This window comes from Microcaecilia unicolor, chromosome 3 (assembly GCF_901765095.1).
Source record: "Microcaecilia unicolor chromosome 3, aMicUni1.1, whole genome shotgun sequence".
Taxonomy (NCBI): domain Eukaryota; kingdom Metazoa; phylum Chordata; class Amphibia; order Gymnophiona; family Siphonopidae; genus Microcaecilia; species Microcaecilia unicolor.
In genome coordinates, this window is record NC_044033.1 from 390,133,736 (window position 1) to 390,154,850 (window position 21,115).

Here is a 21,115-nt window from a genome sequence, read left to right on the forward strand (position 1 = left end):
CCCTGAGGAACCCTACCAACTACTCTTCTCCATTGTGAATACTGACCATTTAACCCCACTCTCTGTTTCCTATCCTTCAACCAGTTTTTAATCCACAATAGGACATTTCCTCCTATCCCATGACCCTCCAATTTCCTCTGTAGCCTTTCATGAGGTACCTTGTCAAACGCCTTTTGAAAATCCAGATACACAATATCAACCGGCTCCCCTTTGTCCACATGTTTGTTTACTCCTTCAAAGAATTGAAGTAAATTGGTCAGGCAAGATTTCCCCACACAAAAGCCTTGCTGACTTGGTCTCAGTAATCCATGTCCTTGGATGTGCTCTGTAATTTTGTTTTTGATAATAGCCTCTACCATTTTCCCCAGCACCGACGTCAAACTCACCGGTCTATAATTTCCCGGATCTCCCCTGGAACCTTTTTTAGACCAGTTCCTTATATCTTGATTTTTTTTTTAACTTTAAATTTTTATTGAATGTTTTGAATTGTTTTACAACCTTTGAAAACATTTTGAAACATTTGTGTAAACAGTCCATCGGGTATTCATCACATATAGTTCCATTTCTTTACAACTTTCCATTATGTTGGCTGTCACACTAGCTTATTTTATCCACATTAACACATCTTGCTATTTTCACTCCATTCTCTTATTACCATTCCCACCATCCATGTTCCACTCTATACTATTCCCAGCTTTATTTTGCTCCTTCACTAACACAACTGGTGAAATCAACTTTACCTCCCTGTCTACCCCCTCCCCCCCTCCTTCAGTCCAGTTTTCCTGAGTCAATCCCTCCCCCCCTTCCTACCCGTCTCCTTCCCCTGGAATGAATCCTCACCCCCCTATAGTCCCTCAATCATTTGTTGAAGTTCCTTATATCTTGATCAACTGTTTGGGGAGGCTAAAGGGGGCGGGGTTAGGGGTGGGGCCAGGGGTGGAGCTTAAATCCATAATTGTCTGATAACACACAGAAAAAAAAAATAAATAAAAAGTCACAATTAACACCTTTTCTTAAATTTAGATATTAGATATGTATCATATGTCAAAGAATAAAGTGGTTGCTCAAAGCATATACTAACCACAATCGTAACTACAAAACACTATGCACAACTTTGTGCAAAAACACACTCAGAACCTTACTGTACCATACATATTACACTGGGCAGAACCTAATACACCAATATACCACCCATACGGAAAATGCAGACCGTCAACAGTATAAAACAAGGATCATAATATCACAATTCTCATGTAGAGCCACAAAACATCCTAATTCATGTTTAATGTGGGATAAAATGCCATACATAAGTAAATAAATATAAACATTTAAGGTTGAGCACCTGATTCTCAAAGTGGACATATTTCAAACACTATAATGAAAATAAAATTATCTTTTCTACCTTTGTTGTCTGGTGACTTTGTTTTTCTGATCATGCTGGCCCAGTATCCGATTCTGCTGCTATCTGTCCTCTTAACTCCGTTTCCAGGGCTTCCTTTCCATTTATTTCTTTACTTTCTGCCTTTCTTCTTCATTTCTTGTCCTCGCTCCCCTGCCCCCCTCCAGCCATCCATATCCACCCATTGATTCTCTCCTCTCCTCTCTGTTCCTGGGCAGATTTTCTAACAGGAGCTGCTCATCCAATCAGAAAGCTCTATTTGAATGCAGATTAACATACAGACACTCTAATGGGAACTTTTAGTCAAAAACACTAGCTAAACCCTTCATTTTTGGATCAAAGTTCACATTTTTGATCAGAGCCATGCCCTAACATTAAGGCTGTAAACATTTCCAACAATTTTTACCCATAAATATGCAAATGAGAACCTCCCAAAAAAGGACTAATTTGCATATGGCTTGAGCAAATTTGAGTACATAGCATACCAAACCCACTTCCTAGCACCTAAATTCTGCAATTAGATTTAATGCAAATACTTTTAAAACTTATTTTTAGCACTTTTAAAATTTCAGGGGTCAGTGCAAGTCTCTTTGGTGTGAATTGCTCATGTGCAGGTATTCATGATCGTAGTTAAATATCTCCCTGGCAACCCAGGACACCTCCAGCCAACCCCCTTCCCCTGCTCTGCTCTCCCAGCAGTAAGATGATCAAATTACAACTGGTTATACACAAGGCTAGGGACTCTTTCACTGCAGCTGCTGCTATCCCAGAGCAGCAGGACTCTGCAGGAGAACTACTACTAATACTATTTAGTATTTCTATAGAAACAGCTGATCCATCTTGTCCCCAAGCCTCTTATACCGGGCGCCTATGATTAACTGTACAAAGAATTGACTTTAGTTTAACCACCCATTATTTATCCCAACTGACTCTGTACCACGCATCTTGTTCCAATCTATATTTCTGCATTTTGTATCATAGCAATGCTATTTAAATGTTCTAATTGTGTGTTTATTAGATTTTCCATCACTACTATGTTTGCTTCATATTGTCTCTCTGTTATTTGAATTTCAGTGTTGTTAAATGTGTGTATTTTTGTGCCTGTTTCAAGGTAGTCCTATTAGGTTTCAATTTGCTGTTTTCAAGTTTCCTCTTTCATTGTATTTATGTTTATACTTGTACATTTTACTATTGTTATGCTGTTAACAAAATTGTAAGTTTGGTGTTAAACTGTACCTACTGTATACCACCTGAAAAAAGCCAAGAGAGAGATACGTCCGGCAAAAACGCAAGTGGAAGAACAAACGGCTAGAAATATACGGAGGGGTGACAAAAATTTCTTCAGGTATATTAGTGAAAGGAGGAAGACTAAAAAGGAAATTGTGAGACTGAAAGATGCTGCGAACTGCTATGTAGATAATGATGAAGAAAAAGCAAATTTGCTAAATAGATGCTTTTGTTCTGTTTTCACAAAAGAAAATCCTGGAGAAGGACCGCGATTGACTGGCAAAAGTACATATGAGAATGGAGTGAATATAGCGCCGTTCACGGAAGAGAGTGTGTATGAACAACTTGAAAATCTAAAGGTGGACAAAGCCATGGGACTGAACGGGATCCACCCCAGGATATTGAGGGAGCTCAGACAGGTTCTGGTGGGTCCTCTTAAAGATTTGTTTACTAAATCCTTGGAGACGGGAGAGGTTCCGTGGGATTGGAGAACAGTGGATGTGGTCCCTCTTTACAAAAGTGGTGATAGGGAAGAAGCTGGAAACTACAAGCCGGTAAGCCTCACTTCGTTTATTGGAAAAGTAATGGAAGCGATGCTGAAGGAAAGGATAGTGAATTTCCTGGAAGCTTAAGTTACAAGATCCGAGACAACATGGTTTTACCAAAGGGAAATTGTGCCAAACGAATCTCATTGAATTCTTTGACTGGGTGACCAGAGAATTGAATCATGGACATGCTATAGACGTAATCTACTTAGATTTCAGCAAAGCTTTTGACACGGTTCCCCACAGGAGGCTCTTGAATAAACTTGACAGGCTGAAGATAGGACCCGATGTGGTGAACTGGATTAGGAACTGGTTGACGGACAGATGCCAGAGGGTGGTGGTTAATGGAATTCACTTGGATGAGGGAAAGGTGAGTAGTGGAGTGCCTCAGGGATCGGTGCTGGGGCCGATTCTGTTCAATATATTTGTGAGTGACATTGCTGAAGGGTTAGAAGGTAAAGTTTGCCTTTTTGCGGATGATACTAAGATTTGTAACAGAGTGGACACCCAGGAGGGAGTGGAAAACATGAAAAAGGATCTGCAGAAGCTAGAAGAATGGTCTATGGTTTGGCAATTAAAATTCAATGCGAAGAAATGCAAAGTGATGCACTTAGGGAGTAGAATTCCAGGAGAGACGTATGTGTTAGGCAGTGAGAGTCTGATAGGTATAGACGGGGAGAGGGATATTGGGATGATAGTATATGAGATCTGAAGGCGGCGAAACAGTGTGACAAGGCGGTGACCATAGCTAGAAGGTTGCTAGGCTGTATAGAAAGAGGTGTGACCAGCAGAAGAAAGGAGGTGTTGATGTCCCTGTATAAGTCGTTGGGTGAGGCCCCACCTGGAGTATTGTGTTCAGTTTTGGAGGCCGTATCTTGCTAAGGATGTAAAAAGAATTGAAGCGGTGCAAAGAAAAGCTACAAAAATGGTATGGGACTTGCGTTACAAGACGTATGAGGAGAGACTTGCTGACCTGAATATGTATACCCTGGAGGAAAGGAGAAACAGGGGTGACATGATACAGATGTTCAAATATTTGAAAGGTATTAATCCGCAAACGAGCCTTTTCCGGAGACGGGAAGGCGGTAGAACTAGATGACATGAAATGAGGTTGAAGGGGGGCAGACTCAAGAAAAATGTCAGGAAGTATTTTTTCACTGAGAGAGTGGTGGATACTTGGAATGCCCTCCCGCGGGAGGTGGTGGAGATGAAAACGGTAACGGAATTCAAAAATGCGTGGGATAAACATAAAGGAATCCTGTTCAGAAGTGTCGCGGGGACGACCAAAGTTCACGGGGGCGTGTCAGCAGGGTAGTGAAGGCGGGACTGAGGCATGATTAGGAGATGGTCGCCCTCGGCCGATAATAGAAAAGAGAAGGGCATCCCTGACAAGCACTTGGCCGACTTTACTTGGCCCATTTTTTGTCACGACCAAGCCTCAAAAAGGTGCCCCAACTGACCAGATGACCACTGGAGGGAATCGGGGATGACCTCCCCTTACTCCCCCAGTGGCTACTAACCCCCTCCCACCATAAAAAACAAGTTTAAAAATACTTTTTTGCCAGCCTCTATGCCAGCCTCAAATGCCATACTCAGGTCCATCGCAGAAGTATACCGTGTGAAGAAAGGGATAAGGGAACAGAGGGGGGGGGGGGGGGGGTACCGGCGGAGGAGAAGATAAGGCCCAGAGGAGGGGACAACCCAGATTCTTAGCTCAGGGAGTTCCACAGGTCAGGAGAAAACATAGATCATTTTCCCCAGAGGGCTGGAGGCAGGGTAAAAACTACGATTCCCAGCGGCCCTTGAGGAAGTCTTACAACAGAATCAGACTTCCTATCCCAGCAGCCCCCAGTGGAGCCCAAGGGAAAGGCAGGTAAAGGTGAAACCCAAGACACGGAGGGGAGGCGAGGCAAGGAATGGAGGGGGAGCCTCTAAGCAGAGCTAATCAGAGGGAGGAGGATTAGCTGGGGAATGGGTGGGGCGAGGAGCCCATGGAATGGAAGGGGGAAGAAAAGGAGGAAGAAGTGAGGCAAGAGGAGCCAATGGCGATTGCAGCTGTGGCAAGATCCACAAGTAAAAGGTTCAGACAGCAGGTAACCGCTTGGTGTGGGGTCTTGGTAAACAAGGGAAGGCAGTGGCTATCGTGGAGGAGCCAGGGAGCGAACGAGGTCAAGCAGGAGGAAGCCAGGAGATAGAGCTGGCCAGAGGAGGGAGGGGACCCCTGGGAACTCTCTGCCTCTGAACTGCTGATGGGATTTCTAAACTGCTTGTTTGGAAGTGCTTGTTTTCTTTGTGGAACGTTTTTTGCTTTTGGGATTACTTATTTTGAATTGCATCATTGGGACTGCTGAGGTTCATGTCCTGTTGGTTTTGAACTCCATTTTTGAAGCTGTGGAGATTCCTGAACTGCTTTGCTTTTGGAACTTCATTATTACAAACTACTTTTTCTAAACTGTTTGTTTTTGGGATTGCATTCTTCAAACCGCTGAGATAATTTCCCTGGCGGATATCTCGCGAGCTGTGCTGGAATAGTACTGCTGACGTACCTCAGGTCGGAGGGTACACCTGGAGGATTACAGGGAGTTATACCTAAGTGGAATATCATATAGAAAACTGGGGCCGGAGGCCAGAGTTTTCCTGAAAGGAGCGGAGGGATCCTTCACAACAGGTACCTGGAGCAGTTGTAGTGGGCGCAGTGTACTTCAGGCAGGTGGACCTGGGGGGGGGGTTGGGGGGCTCAGCACCCAAGGTAAGGGAGCTATGCACCTGGGAGCAATTTGTGAAGTCCACTGCAGTGCCCCCTAGGGTGCCCGGTTGGTGTCCTGGCATGTGAGGGGAAGTAGTGCACTACAAATGCTGGCTCCTCCCACAACCAAAGGGCTTGGATTTGGACGTTTTTGAGATAGACGTCTTTGGTTTTCATTATCGCCGAAAACCGAGGACGACCATCTCAAAAACGACCTAAGGACGACCATCTCTAAGGTCGACCTAAATGGCAAGATTTGGGCATCCCCGACCGTATTATCGAAACGAAAGATGGACGCCCATCTTGTTGCGATAATACGGGTTGCCCCGCCCCTTCACGGCACCGTCCTTAGAGATGGGTGCCCTCGTTCGAAAATGCCCCTCCACGTTACCTTGGATGAATCTCTTCATAAAGGCGGTTAATAAATCCCAATAAATAAATAAACATAAAAGTGGATGTATCTACTATTTGCGGTATATTAAATAAAGCTGAAATGTGAACATAGTAACAGTAGTTGATGGCAGATTGAGGCCTGTATGGTCCATCCAGTCTGCCCAACAAGATAAACTCATAGTATAAGGTTTGAGTTCTATCGTTATGCAGTAACCCATAGCCGGTTAAGTACTAAATACCGCAGTTAATCGGCTATGCATTAGCCAGCTTCAGATACTTGGAAGTTCAATGTTGGGTGCTTGGACATAGACTGACATTGAATTTCCGGGTTTAGTGCCAACTGGGGACGGCAAAATGCTGATCACCACCTTCTGAATATCAGGCCCTTTATATTCATATTCCACCTACAGCTAGGCAGATCACAATAAAAATAATCATAACACCAACACATAACCGCGCATAAAACAGCATATACACTACACAAAATATGCTGCCTCACCTCTCCAATCTGTACTAACCACCCTCAGGGGCAGCACAACCATTAGGCCATCCTAGGCACGAGCCTCAGGTGGCTCTCTTTTGGGAGCAGCATCTCCTTCTTCCTTGCTCTACCCCATTCCCTGAGTTTACCTTCTTTCTTCATGTTCCAAAAGCCGGCAGCGGCAGGCGCAATTCCCATACACTGCCCTGTCACCAGCATCCGCCTCTTCTCTTTACTGCGGCTCACCTCTGTGATGTAATTTACTGATTCCTCAGAGGCAGCTGCAGTACAGAACAGGCCAGTGGAGGCGGCAGGGCAGCGTATCGGAATCGCTGCCACTGCCGGCTTTTGGAATATTATTTATTTATTTGTTGCATTTATACCCCACTCTTTCCCGCTCGATAGCAGGTTCAGTGCGGGTTACAATCGGCTTACATAGTATGGATTACAAGGTATCACAGAAGTAACACATTTGTAGGATATTAGAATTATGGTGTGGTTGTATAGAGTAGGACAAGAGGAAGAGATGTGGAGGGGAGGATTGAGGTATAGTTAATATTAGTGGTGTGGATTGGGCTCGTAAGTCAGGTCGTTTGGATAGGCTTGTTTGAAGAGGTAAGTTTTCAGCAGCTTTCAGAAGGGTAGATGTTTGTTGGTTGTTCAGATGGATCTTGGTATGGCATTCCAGAGCTGGCTGCCTATAACGGAGAAGTTGGATGCATAGTAGGTTTTGTATTTGAGACCTTTGCAGTTGGGAAGGTAAAGGTTGAGATATGTTTGAGAAGATTTGGATACGTTCCTGGCTGGAAGGTCGATCAGATTGGTCATGTAACTTGGAGATTCTCCGTGGATGATCTTGTGGATCAGTGTGTGGACTTTGAAGTTTATTCGTTCTTTGATAGGGAGCCAGTGGAGTTTTTCCCGGAGTGGTGTTGCGCTTTTGAAGATAGAGGGTAAACTCAGGGAACTGGGTGGAGGAAGGAAGGGTGGAGATGCCAGAACTTGGACCGGGGGGGGGGGGGGCGACATATCAGCCCTGCCTCAGGCGACATCTTGACTTGGGCCGCCCCTGACTCCTCTACTTAATTAGAAGGAAAGTCAGTGAGAAAAAGGCTCCTACCAGGTACTCTCTAGGCACCCAGTTATTGAAATGCCTCCAAAATACTCTCTTCCACATAAAAAGGCTTATAAACTTACACCCACAGGGTGCAATAATATTACAACTTATCATTTCTATAGCGCTACTAGACATACGTAGCACCGTACACCAGGGATGTAGCCAGACCTCATAGTGGGAGGGGGCCAGAGCCTGAGGTTGGGGCCACACCTCATCTCACCTTGCCCCTCCCCCGCCCCCACCGCCTTGCCTTCTCGTCACTCCCCCTCACTGCCTCGTCGTTCCCCCCACAAAAACAAATACATTTGCTGGCGGGGGTCCCCAACCCCCGCCAGCCGAAGCCTTCTTTAGCGCCAGTCTCTGGCGCAGCCGCGTTCTCTGCCCTGCTCTTTATGTAAAGGAGCATCAGCATGCACAGGAGGAGCAAGAAGAAAGAAGAGCAGGGCAGCGAACGCAGCTACGCCGGAGACTGGCGCTGAAGGAGGCTTCGGCTGGCGGAGGTTGGGGACTCCCGCCAGCCAAACCAGGGGCCCGGATAAAATTTACGGGGGCCCAGGCCCCCGTGGGCCCCCCTAGCTACGTCACTGCTGTCACTAAACATGTCAGAGACTGTCCCTGTTTGAAAGAGCTTACAATTTAATCAAGACAGACAAACAGGACAAATAAGGGATTAAGGAATTACTTATGGTGTGAATGATAAAACAGACATAGGTACTGAACAACTGAATAGGAGTTAAAAGCAGTCTCAAAAAGGTGGACTTTTAGCCTAGATTTGAAGACTGCCAGAGCTGGAGCTTAACGTACTGACTCAGGAAGTCTATTCCAGGCGTATGGTGCAGCAAGATAAAAGGAACGGAGTCTGGAGCTGGCAGTGGAGTAGAAGGGTAATCAACACAGCTTGTACTGGGAGAAATCTTGTAAGTACTTTTATCCTTGGAGTTTGTACCAATAATCAAATTATTGCCCCCCCCCCCCCCCCCCCCGGCAAGATTATGCATAGAGATTGCGCCTCCACATAATTTTACTACCTATATAGCCCAGCACAGTTTTAATGATGCATCTGCCCCTGAGTGCCACCTGGTCCCTCAGCGTCCATTTTACCCATTCAGAGGCAGGGCAATAATCACAGTCCCAACATCAGTGGATAAAATGCTACATTACCCATGACAGGGCTTTGATTATTGCTCTTTTAAATTCTTCTTTTTTACCCTAAAATCTTTTTTTCCGAGTGCCACTCTTTCAACATGCACAGCATTTGTACTTTGCACGTATCAATGTGCTTGAAGCTCTGACGGTACAGGAACTGCATGATCTTACTTTCAGAATTCTGGCTGTGACAGAGGGAGGAGCCTAAAAATTGTTAAAAGCTGGAATTGCCTCATAAGTGAAACGCAATGCAGCATGACAGAAGGCAACACAATGAGTAGTTTCACTTGGGCTGGTATTTTAAGTATGAATCGGTAGATAAATCCTCAGTTCCTCACGTCCCCTCCTGCATGTTTTGCACGTAAAGTTCAGGAAGCACTGAGGTCAGAACACAATTTAATGCTGTTGGCAATCAAAAGTTTCAAGCTTATATGGAATGTGCCCTGCAGAAAGTACTGGCAGCACAGACAGCAGGAAACTACAAGATATCTCACTTAGGAAACTGATGGGAAGAATCAAAGGATCTTGAAAGAAAAAATAGTGATCTGTTCTCTATTTTCTAATGACTTAGGCACAGACTATATGTGTAGTTTTTATTTTTTTTTTACTTTACTTACAGAAAGTACTATGGTGTCAGGATAGCCAGCTTGTTTTGTGTCAATTTCCTTGTTGTTTACAAGGATTTTCGTTTTATTAATTTATGTTTGGTCTTTTTGTCATGTTGTCATTTACCAATGCTAGGGCATGCTCTTTGCAAATTCCTTGCCAGAGAATGTCGTAAAAGCAGTTAGCTTAGTGAGGTTAAGATAATTTCCTAAAAGAAAAGTTCATAAGCCATTATTAAGGTGGACTTGGGAAAATTCACTGCTTAATTCTAGGATAAGTAGCATAAAATCTATTTTACTGTTCTGGGATCTTGCCAGGTACTAGTGACTTGGATTGACCACTGTTGGAAACAGGATACTGGGTTTGATGGATGTTCAGTCTGTCCCAGTATGGCAATGCTTATGTTATGTAAGCGCACTATTTCAGAAAGCACACTCTTTTCTCAAGGGGCCGCACATGCACTCACAAGTTTACACTTGCGCAATACTTCATGCATGCTCAGTAGTTCACACATGCGTGGTAGTTTCACTATCAGGAAAGAATGTGACCTCTTTCTGAACTAGTGTGACCTTTTTCCACATAGAGTACACGGTATTTTCAAAGAGTCCACAGTATCACTGGTGAATCACAAAACACAAAGGGCCTGATATTCAGCCAGCGGCACTCAGCGTTTAGCTGACCTCTGCCATTAAACCTGGAAATTCAATGCCGAGCCATGTCCGAGCACTGGCATTGAATTTCCAGATTTCCAGAGCTGGCTAATGCAGAGTCGGTTAAGTGCGATATTCAGCACTTAAACCAGCAATAGGTTATTGCATATTGACTTTTATGTGATCCTATTTATATAGTTAACCTGGCCAGTTATGTGCTGAACAACATCCCTAAAATAGCCAGTTTTCAGCTTGAGGCAAACCAGTTAACTGCTGGAAATTAGTGGTTAGCCCCAAGCAGGCTGTCACAGCCTTATCTCCTGCCAGCGATGGGTGTCGGGGGTGGGGTCCGCGGCTCATTCCAGGACTCTGGGCTGACTTTCCTGCATTACAGGCCACCTGCGCTGCTGCTTTTAGCGCTTCAGTGCACCTCACCAACCATGCAGACTGCTCCCTCTGATACCGGCCGACGCCGGTTCCTCTAGGCGCTCATGTGCATGTTATTGGGACAGAATTTAATGGGCCAGTGGCAGGAGGACCATCTGAATGCCCGAAAATGACATCACAAACTGGGGCCTATTTAAGGAACCTTGGGACTTTCATGCTCTGCCTTTGCAACAGATCTATTGGTTTTTACTTGGTGTGAGTTACAGCTTGCTCCTGTTCCAGTCCATTTCTCCAGCCTGCCTGCCCATCCTTGTTCCAGTCCATCTTTCCAGCCTGCCTGCTTTTGTTCCAGTCCATTTTGCCAGCCAGCCTGTCCTTTCTCTTGCTCCCTTCATCGGATTGACTTCTCAGCTCAGACCTCAGCTTGTCTCCTCAATTCCTCTGGACCACCACCTGCCCTGACTCCTGCTTGCCTGACTGCACCTTGATCACAGCCTGACATGAACTCCAGGATTGTTTGGACTTTCTTGAGCCTCTTTAGTATTATTGTTGGTATCTGGACCAGCTCACCTGCTGTTGGCCTCTGTTTCAGTACTCTCTACTCTCCTGATAAAACCTCAAGACTTGGCCAGCCCTGCTCCTAGACTGGGCATGACTTGCTTGCTGCCAGTCAGGGCCCACCTAGCCTCCGGGAAAGTTAGGCAGCGTAAACTCAACTGCAGCCCAAGGGCTCATGTTCCCCTCCCTTGGCAGATTGCAAAGGCCATGAGCTTGGGCTAGTCACCTGCCTTGCAGTCTCTGCAACAACTGGCCCTCCAGCTCCAAAACTTTCTGGTGCTGTTTAGGACCTGACCACCAGTATGAACCACCTCCAGGTTTCAGTGACACCTCAGGTCTTAACTCCTCCAGCACCAGATCCAGCTATGTCTTCAGCTCTGCATCTTCAGGCATCCACCTAGTGGCTCAACACCAGGAACAAGTAAAACAGGTCCTTCAATGCCTCGTGAGAATCACTTTTATGCTAAATAGGAGAAGTGCACCTTTGTACAGAATAAGTTGCCTTTTCTAGGCTACATCATATCAGATCATGGCCTCAGAATGGATGCTGTTAACTATCTGCCATCTGAGACTAGCTTCACCCCCCTGGGGTATCAAGCCTTGCAACATTTCCTAGGCTTTGCGAATTATTATTGTCAGTTCATTCATGGTTACTGAATCATTGCTGCTTGACCTACAACCTTAACTCAGAAGGAAGCCAACACTCAGAATATGCCTGAGGAAGCAATACAAGCTTTTGATCTCCTCAAACAGGCTTTGACCTCCAACCTAGTATGCTGACATCCCAATCCTGAAAAGCCTTTCTTTGTAGAGGTTGACACATCCTCCATTGGGGCCGGTGCCATCCTATCCCAATCTACCACCAATGGTAAGCTGTTATCTTGAGCCTTCTTCTCCAAGAAATTTTCACCAGCGGAGAAGAATTACACCATTGGAGACCAAGGATTACTAGCAATTAAGATGGCACTGGAAGAGTGGCACCATCTTCTTAAGGTTACTAAGCATCCATTCACAGTGACCACTGACCACAAGAAACTCCTATACTTGCGGGAGGCCTGAAGATTCAACTCCCTCCAGGCTCAATGATCACTATTCTTTGCTTGATTTGATTTCCGGGTAGTCTTCCGCCTGGCTGAGAAAAATGTACAGGCTGATGCTCCTTCCTGATCTTTCAAACCTACCGATGAAAGTCCAGACTACCCTGAATCCAGCTAAGATCCTTGCTACTGCATCCATGCTGGTACCTCTGGACAAGACTGTAGTACTCAAGCAACTCTGGGACACTGTGTTAAATGGGGTCATGATTCCAAGCTCACTGGACACCCTGGAGTTCACAGAACATTGGAATTCATGTCCCATAAAAAAAACTGGTGGCTGCAGATGAAGAAGGATGTGAATAACTTTATGACCTCTTGCTCGGTCTGTGCCGGGCACAAGTCATCCCATTCGGGCGCGTGAGGGTTATTTCAACATCTCCTGGTACTGTTCTATGGCTCCACATAGCCATGGACTTTGTGACAGATCTCCCTGTTTCTGAAAGATTCACCACCATCTGGGTGATCATAGACTGACTCATTGTATTCCTTTTACCCGGTTTACTATCTGCACCTGCTTTGGCCCAACATTTTTTCAAGGAAGTTTTCCATCTACATTGATTATCCAAGAGTATTGTCTCAGACTGGGAAATTCAGTTCATTTCTAGGTTCTGGCGGAATTTATGCAGGACCTTACGAATTAACCTGGACCTCTCCTCTGGCTATCACCCTCAAACCAATGGTCAGATGGAAAGAGTCAATCAGATCCTAAAGACCTATCTCTGCAGCTATGTATCCTTCCAACAGAATGACTGGTCTCAGCTATTACCATGGGCTGAATTCAGCTACAACAATCATGTGAGTGAAGCTTCTGGCTTGTTCCTATTCCAGATTGTGTATGGGTGGCATCCCAAAGTGCCCTTGCCCATACTTCAGACCTCTGCTGAACCTACCACTGAGACTACAGCTATATCCCTCATTAATGGAAGAAAACATGAGAGCTTTTGGTCAGAGCCGCTGAATATAAAAGGCAGGCAGATAAGAGGCATCCTACTCCCCAATTTCAGCCCGGGGATCTGGTTTGGTTATCCACCCAGAACCTGCGACTCAAGCTCCCATCTACCAAGTTCACTCCTTGATTTATTGGACTTACCCACTTATTCACCAAATTGAACACATCTCATACCAGTTGAAGTTACCACCTATTCTGTGAATCCATAACATGTTCCATGTATCTCTCCTTAAAACATTTGTGTTGAAATGGAAAAGAAACATATCTCCTATTCTGTCTACCATAGCAACAGATCCAGACAATGAGTACAAGGTCCAAGACATTCTTGATTCCAGAAAGGTGCTAGACAAACTCCAGTACCTTATCAAATCGAAGGGCTATGACCTTGAAGAGAACTCCAGGGAGCCTGAAATACAAGTCCATGCTCCACTGCTCATCCAAAGGTTCCATCATTTGTTTCCCCATACACTAAACCTGGATTTAGAGGAAGAGGATCGTTGGGGAGGAGGTACTGTCATGGCAGTGACTGTGCACCAGCCCAGACCGATAGTGGGGGTCTGTGGCTCATTCCAGGGCTCCAGGCTGTCTGTCCTGTGTACCACTCCCTTGCTGCTCCCTCCAGCACTGGTCAATGCCACTTCATCTAGGTGCGCGCATGCACTATGGGAGAGAATTTACAAGGCCAGTGGTGGGAGGACCATCTAAATGCCCAAAGATGAAGTCACGAGTTGGGGCCTATTTAAGGAACCTTGGGACTTTCATGCTTTGCCTTTGCAACAGGTTTCCTGACTTTTGCCTGGTGTGAGTTGCAGCCCACTCTTCTTCCAGTCTGTCTCTCCAGCCTGCCTTCCCTTGTTGATGTCTGTCTCTCCATCCTACCTGCTCTTGTTCCAGTCTGTCTCTCCAGCCTGCCTTCCCTTGTTGCAGTCTGTTTCTCCAGCCTGCCTGCCCTTGTTCCAGTCCATCTCTCCAGCCTGCCTGCCCTTGTTCCAGTCCGTCTTTCCAGCCTGCCAGCCCTTGTTCCAGTCTGTGTCTCCAGCAGGCTGTCTTTGTTCCTTTCCCGTCTTCAGATTGACTTCACAGCTCAAACCCGTCTTGTCTCCTTGATTCCTCTGGACTACCATTTACCTTGACTCCTGCTTGCTTGACCACACCTTAATTGCAGCCTTTTTTGAACTCCGGGATTCTTTGGACTTTCTTGAGCCTCTTCAGTATCATTGGTGGTATCCAGACCAGCTTACCTGCTGTTGGCCTCTGTTTCAGTACTCCCTACTCCCCTGGTGAACCTTGAGACTTGGCCAGCCTTGCTCCTAGCCTGGGAGTTAGTTGCCTGCCACCAGTCGGGGCCTACCTAGCCTGTGGGATGGTTAGGCAGCGTAAACTGGGCTGTGGCCAAGGGCTCACCCTCCATGTGACACAAGCAATTTAACTGGGCAGAAGCTGTTTCTGTTCACTTAAATCGCTTTGAATATCGACCCCAAAATGTTATTTGTTTCTGCTCATTATTGCCAATGACATTTCCTATGTTGTTGCAAATAACAGCCCATCCCTACCTTGCTGTAGCTCTCTTGATTCTTGTAGATGTCAAAGGTCAACCAGGGCATGGATAATAATCCAGATTTCCTACTGTAGCCTTCACCCAGACTGGATTCGAACCTTCTTCCCAGGTTTTGCATTTCAGAAACATATACATTTCAGTTCTGCAGTACTTAACTTGGTAACAGTATTTGGGTTCCTAGACTGAACAGCGGCTTTGGAAAGAAAAAGGTGAAAAAGAGCTCAGGGTCACCTTATTGCTACTTAAATCTATTAATAATTGGATTTGCACAAAGGGAGAGAAAGTGATTTATTCAAAGTTAAACAGAAGGGGCTGATGAAATAACAGTGCAGGAGATTTTGCGCATCACTTAACTTGACTTTAGTGCATCGTTTTGTTCAAATGAATTTTCTGTATGACTCGCGCTAACATCAATACACAGCTCACTTAGGGGGTCTTTTAGGAGTAGCCTAGTGGTTAGTGCAGTGGACTTTGATCCGGGGAACTGAGCTCAATTCCCACTGCAGCTCCTTGTGACTCTGGGCAAATCACTTAACCCTCCATTTCCCCTGGTACAAAATAAGTACCTGAATATACATAAACCGCTTTGAATGTAGTTGCAAAAACCTCAGAAAGGCAGTATATCAAGTCCCATTTCCCTTTTACTAAAGCTTAGCTTGAGTTATCTGTAGCAGGGCCCATAGGAATAAAATGGGCTCTGCTGCAGATAACATGAGCTAAGCTTTAGTAAAAGACCTCCTTAAATCTAATAATAATAGCCACTAAACTGTGATGCACAGAAATGTGCACAAAGCCTGAGCACAAGCGGGCCCAATATGCAAAGCAATTTATTTAGTTATAGATTATTCAAACTTACTAAACTGCCTTTTCTGAGAAAAAAAACAGGTCACAGCAGCATACAATGTCAATAAAAAGATACATTAAAGAAATCAGAACTCCATTAAATTGACAGGATAGAAAACTATCATAACCAAGACCAGGCGCTCCAATAAAAACAATCATTCACAAAAACAACAATCAAGAGCTCTTTTTACAAAGCCACACTGGCAATTCTGAAATGGCAAATGCAACAAAGTCCACAGGAATTGAATGGGCTTTGTTGCATTTTCTGCGCCGGAATCGCTAGCACGGCTTTGTAAAAAGCCCCAAGTCAGATGGCTGAGAAATTCAATCTACACAGATGGAAGGTTAAAAGCTAAGGAGAAAATTTAACTGGGCAGGAGAGGTTGCTGCTGCCTGGTTAAATCACCTGTGATGGCTATCCACTGAACCAGGTAGTGCCACTGAATATCAGTAATAAATGGACAAACTGAAACTGGCTATTTTGTGGGCAGTCCATGGGTGGAGCTTGGACAGAGTCAACACTTAACCAGTTAAGTGCTGATATTCAGCCTTAACTGGTTAAGTTTAACCGGCCAAATAGGACTGCATAAATAGTACTCCCATCTTTGGCCAGTTTAACTTAACCAGTTAAGCCTGAATATTGGCACTTAACTGGTGCCAGCCAGTGCTCATACCCAGACATGGCGCAATCATATGTTGTGGTTTTTCACAAAGAAGTTGTTTCTGCCTCCAAAACAAATATCAAGGCATAAAACTGGCGGTGGTGAAAAAATTGCTGACTGCCACTGGCTGAATATTTACCCCAAGGTTTTAATGCAAATCTGAGGAGAAATAAAAGGTTAGCTCATTTTTCTGCAGTCAGCTTTACTGGGGATTTCATGCCTGTTTTCCTCTCTTTATTGTGAGCATGAAAGACCCACAACTATTTTTTGGATTTGTTAACGGGAATGTATTTAAAAAAATGGCAGGGGATACGTTGCTGAGGGGTAGGTGTGCTGGAGGAAACAGTAAAGTGCTGAACTGCTAACATTATAACACAATACAATAATATTTTTGTGCAGAATAATATTGATGTATACAGTCCAGTCTCGACTATTCAACGTTAAAAGGACTGAGCTGTTGTCAGTTAAGTAAAAGGTCGGACAATAAGGAAAACAATGGTAACCCCTTAAAAAATGCACGGAAAACATACTTTATGCATAAAAATAGGCATAGAGTATCTGTATTTAAAATACAGTATTGTTTATTAACATTAACCAGTGGTGTGTGAAGCTGGAAAACAGGAAGAGAACCTGCGCACTTCTTAACGGCAACATGATGACATCACCAAGGGGGTCTATTGGATATGTTGGATGATCGCAATAGCAAAAGTCATATAATCAAGAGTATACTGTATATGTGAAATAGCATTACAGTTCATGCACACGGCTACAATTTTCCTGATACCAACAATTATTTGTTTGTTAAATACACATACCAGAGTATGCATGGACTGGTTTTTTTTTTTTTTTTTACTATATCCAAATATAGTTACAGTTAGCACAGACCCATGTAGTCATGCTTCTGGTGTGCTATCTCGCCTATGTTAGTGTAACCAGGGTTTAAAAACAAAATTCTACCGGGTTTTTCTCCCTGCCCCTTCTCCATGCAGGCAGGCAGTGCCAAGGTTTCGAGAGAAACAGGGGGCAGCTCAAGTGCAGAGCAGCTAAGGGGTCCTGATTTTTGAGAGAGAGATTTTAGTGCACGCCCCAGCCCTGCCCCACTCTGCCTTGGCTCTGCCCACTCTACCTCATGTCTCCACCCCCTGGCACACCTCAATCCCACAGTCATTCCAGAAAATATTTTATGCACATCACTGACAGCAGGGATGGGGTAAGAGGGAGTGTTTCCATTCACTCTATTCCACCCCCTATCCAGCATCTATTCCATCCTGGTGCAATAATACACGGGGGCCTTGCCCCCCCCCCCCCCCCCCCCCACACACACACACACACTTTGAGTTTAACCCAATCCAAAATTGTGGCACTGGTTGAATCGCTAGCAGAGCTACCCAAGCCCTGCTAGCTGAAGAGCTCCACTGCATGAGCCCCCCTATTGTGCTGTTTGAGCAGATCAGCAGTCAACAGCGTGCTTCAGCCGCTGATGCCGACCTCCCACATATGCTCAGTTCAGGCACTTGAAAATGGAAAATAAGATGACACCTTTTTATTGGACTAGCCTAATACCTTTTTCAATTAGCTTTGAGGCCAAAATCTCCTGCCTCAAGTCAGGTCAGGACAGTATACTGCTATTATGGTATCCTCTCCTGACCTGAGGAAAGAAGTGTTGGTCTCTGAAGGCTAATCAAAAATGCATTAAAATCAGTCCAATATAAAGGTATCATTTTATGGTTTATGCTTTATTTGTATTTATTAGCCTTTATTAACACAGCTACCACATTACTTTATCCTAAATTAAAAATACAATTATTTTCTGTACCTTTGTTGTCTGGCCATTTACTTTTTCTAATTGTGTTGGTCCCAGTCTCGATTCTGCTTTTCTTAACTCTTAACTCATGTCCCCTCGCTCCCCCAATCCTTCCAGTGTCTTCCCTCTTTCTGCTTCCATCCTTCCAGCTTCTTCACTCTTTCTCTTTCTATCCATCCAGCCAGGGTCTCCCCTTTCTCCCCAGCAGCTTCTCTCTCTCCAGCCCTTTTTTTCCATGTCCCCTTTTTCTCTCCCCATCTTTCTACTCATCTCTCTCTGTGCCCCTCTTCCATCCAGCATCCCCACAATCATTTTCCTCCCATCTGCACTTTCCATTCAGCACCTCCAGCCTCCATGCTCCCTTTCCCCCTTCCACCCAGTATCTCTTTCCTGGCCACTGCTGCTTCTCCAGATGAGCAGCAGTGGCCCTGATAAAACAACAAAAAAGCAAGCAGGGGGTCGTAGCAGCCTTCAGGCATGTGCTGTCAGCTCTGCTGGTCTTCTGTCTCCACTGACATTAACTTCCCCTTCCAGGGGCACAGGACCAGCAGAGCCAATAATACATGCCTGATGGCTGCTGTGGCCCCGCACTTGCTTTTTTTGTTGTTTTGCCACTGCTGCTGCTCATCGGGAGAAGCAGCAGAAATAGTGGCAGTGTGGGGAAAATGTGAAAGATAATACCCTGACCCAGCATTGTGTCTCAGCGGGAGATGACCCACCAAAGTGAATGCAGGAGACTTGGCAGGTCTGGCAGTGCAGCAGGGAAAGTGTTTGTTAGCAGCCAGTGAGGGGTGTGGAAGTATCCAGGGGAACTCCAACAAGGTAGGAAGATCATTTAAGGGATTTTTTTTTTTTCTGAACTGTGAAGGTAAATGTAGTACAGGGGCTGTGGAATGTTGTGGATGTCAGTGAAGGAATCCATGTGCTTGCTGAGCCTGCTGGTTACCCTGGTAACCAGGGAAAATATTCTTGCTTCTGCTACCTGTTGTCAATTGGGAGGGATGGGTGACTGAAACAGACGCGCGCGCGTGTGTGTGTGTTGGTATCTGTCAGTCAGAGGCCAAAAATACCCTCCCACTTGGGAAGAATCCTCCATTTCATCACCACCAAGCATTCCATATCGCAAATGTACCAGAACTTATTAAGCCATTATATCAAAGAAGGTACTGTACATTGCTTCCAGTGACTTGCCAAACTAAAAAGCAGGCAGCACGTACAGTCTGGTGGACCAACTAACTTTCGGAAATCACTAAAAACTAACCTGTTTAAAAAGGCATACCCTACCGATCCAACTTAAATGCCTGACCTCTGCAACACAACAAATCTAAATTGCGTAACAGACATAACTCAACTCTTCCGTTCACGATTCCCTAATGTGGCTGTGCCACATGAACTTTATCCTATCATAACATCACATTGTATTTGTTCACACCGGAGTCTGCAAACGCCTCTCCGGTACTATGTAAGCCACACTGAGCCTGCAAATAGGTGGGAAAATGTGGGATACAAATGTAACAAATAAATAAACAAACTAGGAGTGCTGACATGTGAGTCCCAGGGACTTCTTACCCAGCAAGAACACTGCTGGGTGCCATTATACAAGACAACCAATCCAGCGCTATAGTCGAGCCTGCACTGCCCTCCAGCAACGAGAGGAGCAACCAGGAAAAATATGTTGTAACCTGTCTGATGCAATAAAAGACCTTGATTGCATTCTCCTTTATCAAAATTGCCAAAGAAGATTTCAACAAGGCCTTTTCGGAGATGAAAATCCACCAACTTCCTTTCACACTCCTAATCCCTTTTTTTTAAATTTGTTTCAAATGTTAAAAGTTCTGTGCTTGACTAAACTATCATTAGAAAAAATTATTAAACAAAAATGTTTGTAACGTCTTTGCTTAGGGGCCCTTTTACTAAGCTGCAGTAAGTACTAATGCATGCTTACAGCAGCTAAAAATGCCTTACCATGGGGTGCGCTCAGGTCCCCTGGTAGTTTTGGGATTGGCTCTGGGGATGTACAGTCAGTAGGCATGTTCTGCACTAATTGCTTAGTGCAGCTACATTGCCACACGCTGACTGTGTGTAGTTAGCCTGTGAGCCCTTACTTCCTACAAAATAGGGGGCAATAGGGGCTCACATGCTAATGGCCACACACTAATTGGAAAATTAGTGCGTGGCCATTAATAACGAAAATAGAAAATGCTGCCATTTTAGCCCTACAATACAAATGGCCTTAACATGCGGGAATGACCTGTGTAAGGATGCCTTATGGCCACTTTTTACCACAGTTTGGTAAAAGGGCCCCTTAATGTCTTATCTGTAAGTACGTTTCACTTTTTTAAGACGTTAAGCAATTTTTTTTCTTTATTGCTATTCCATCATTATGAATTGACTGATGGCCTAAATCTAGGCGCCATTTTATAGAACTGTCCCTTATGTCCCTATATATAGGTGGCCAGAAGGTACCTGATTAGTGAATATTCTATAAGGGAAAGTAGGTGCCGACTTTCTTTGATAGAATACTAGCATAACCGGATATGTACTGGTGTAAATATGTGCATGCCTATGTTCCAGAGATAAGCACATAACTTATGGTATTCTATAAGTTATGCATATAAGTGTTCACTCCAAGCAGACTTCATCCCTGTGAACACCCACTTGCAAACCACATGCTATCAGAGACGGTGGCACAGCCAATTGAAGGTGGACCTGAGCCCAAAGAGAGTAGGCCTGAAAATTCATCTCTTCCCCCACCCTTCTCACCCCTCTTGTCCCCCTCCCCAGTGCCCCCCTAAATCAAAAGAAGCACTGGAGCTAGTAGGGAAGCAAATAAGGTTGAGAATTATCATCCTATTAATGTTTTTTGCTAAGGTTATAGAGAAACTGGCTTTATCTCAACTGTTATATTTTGTGGAACAGCAGCAGTTACTGACACTTTTCAGTTCGG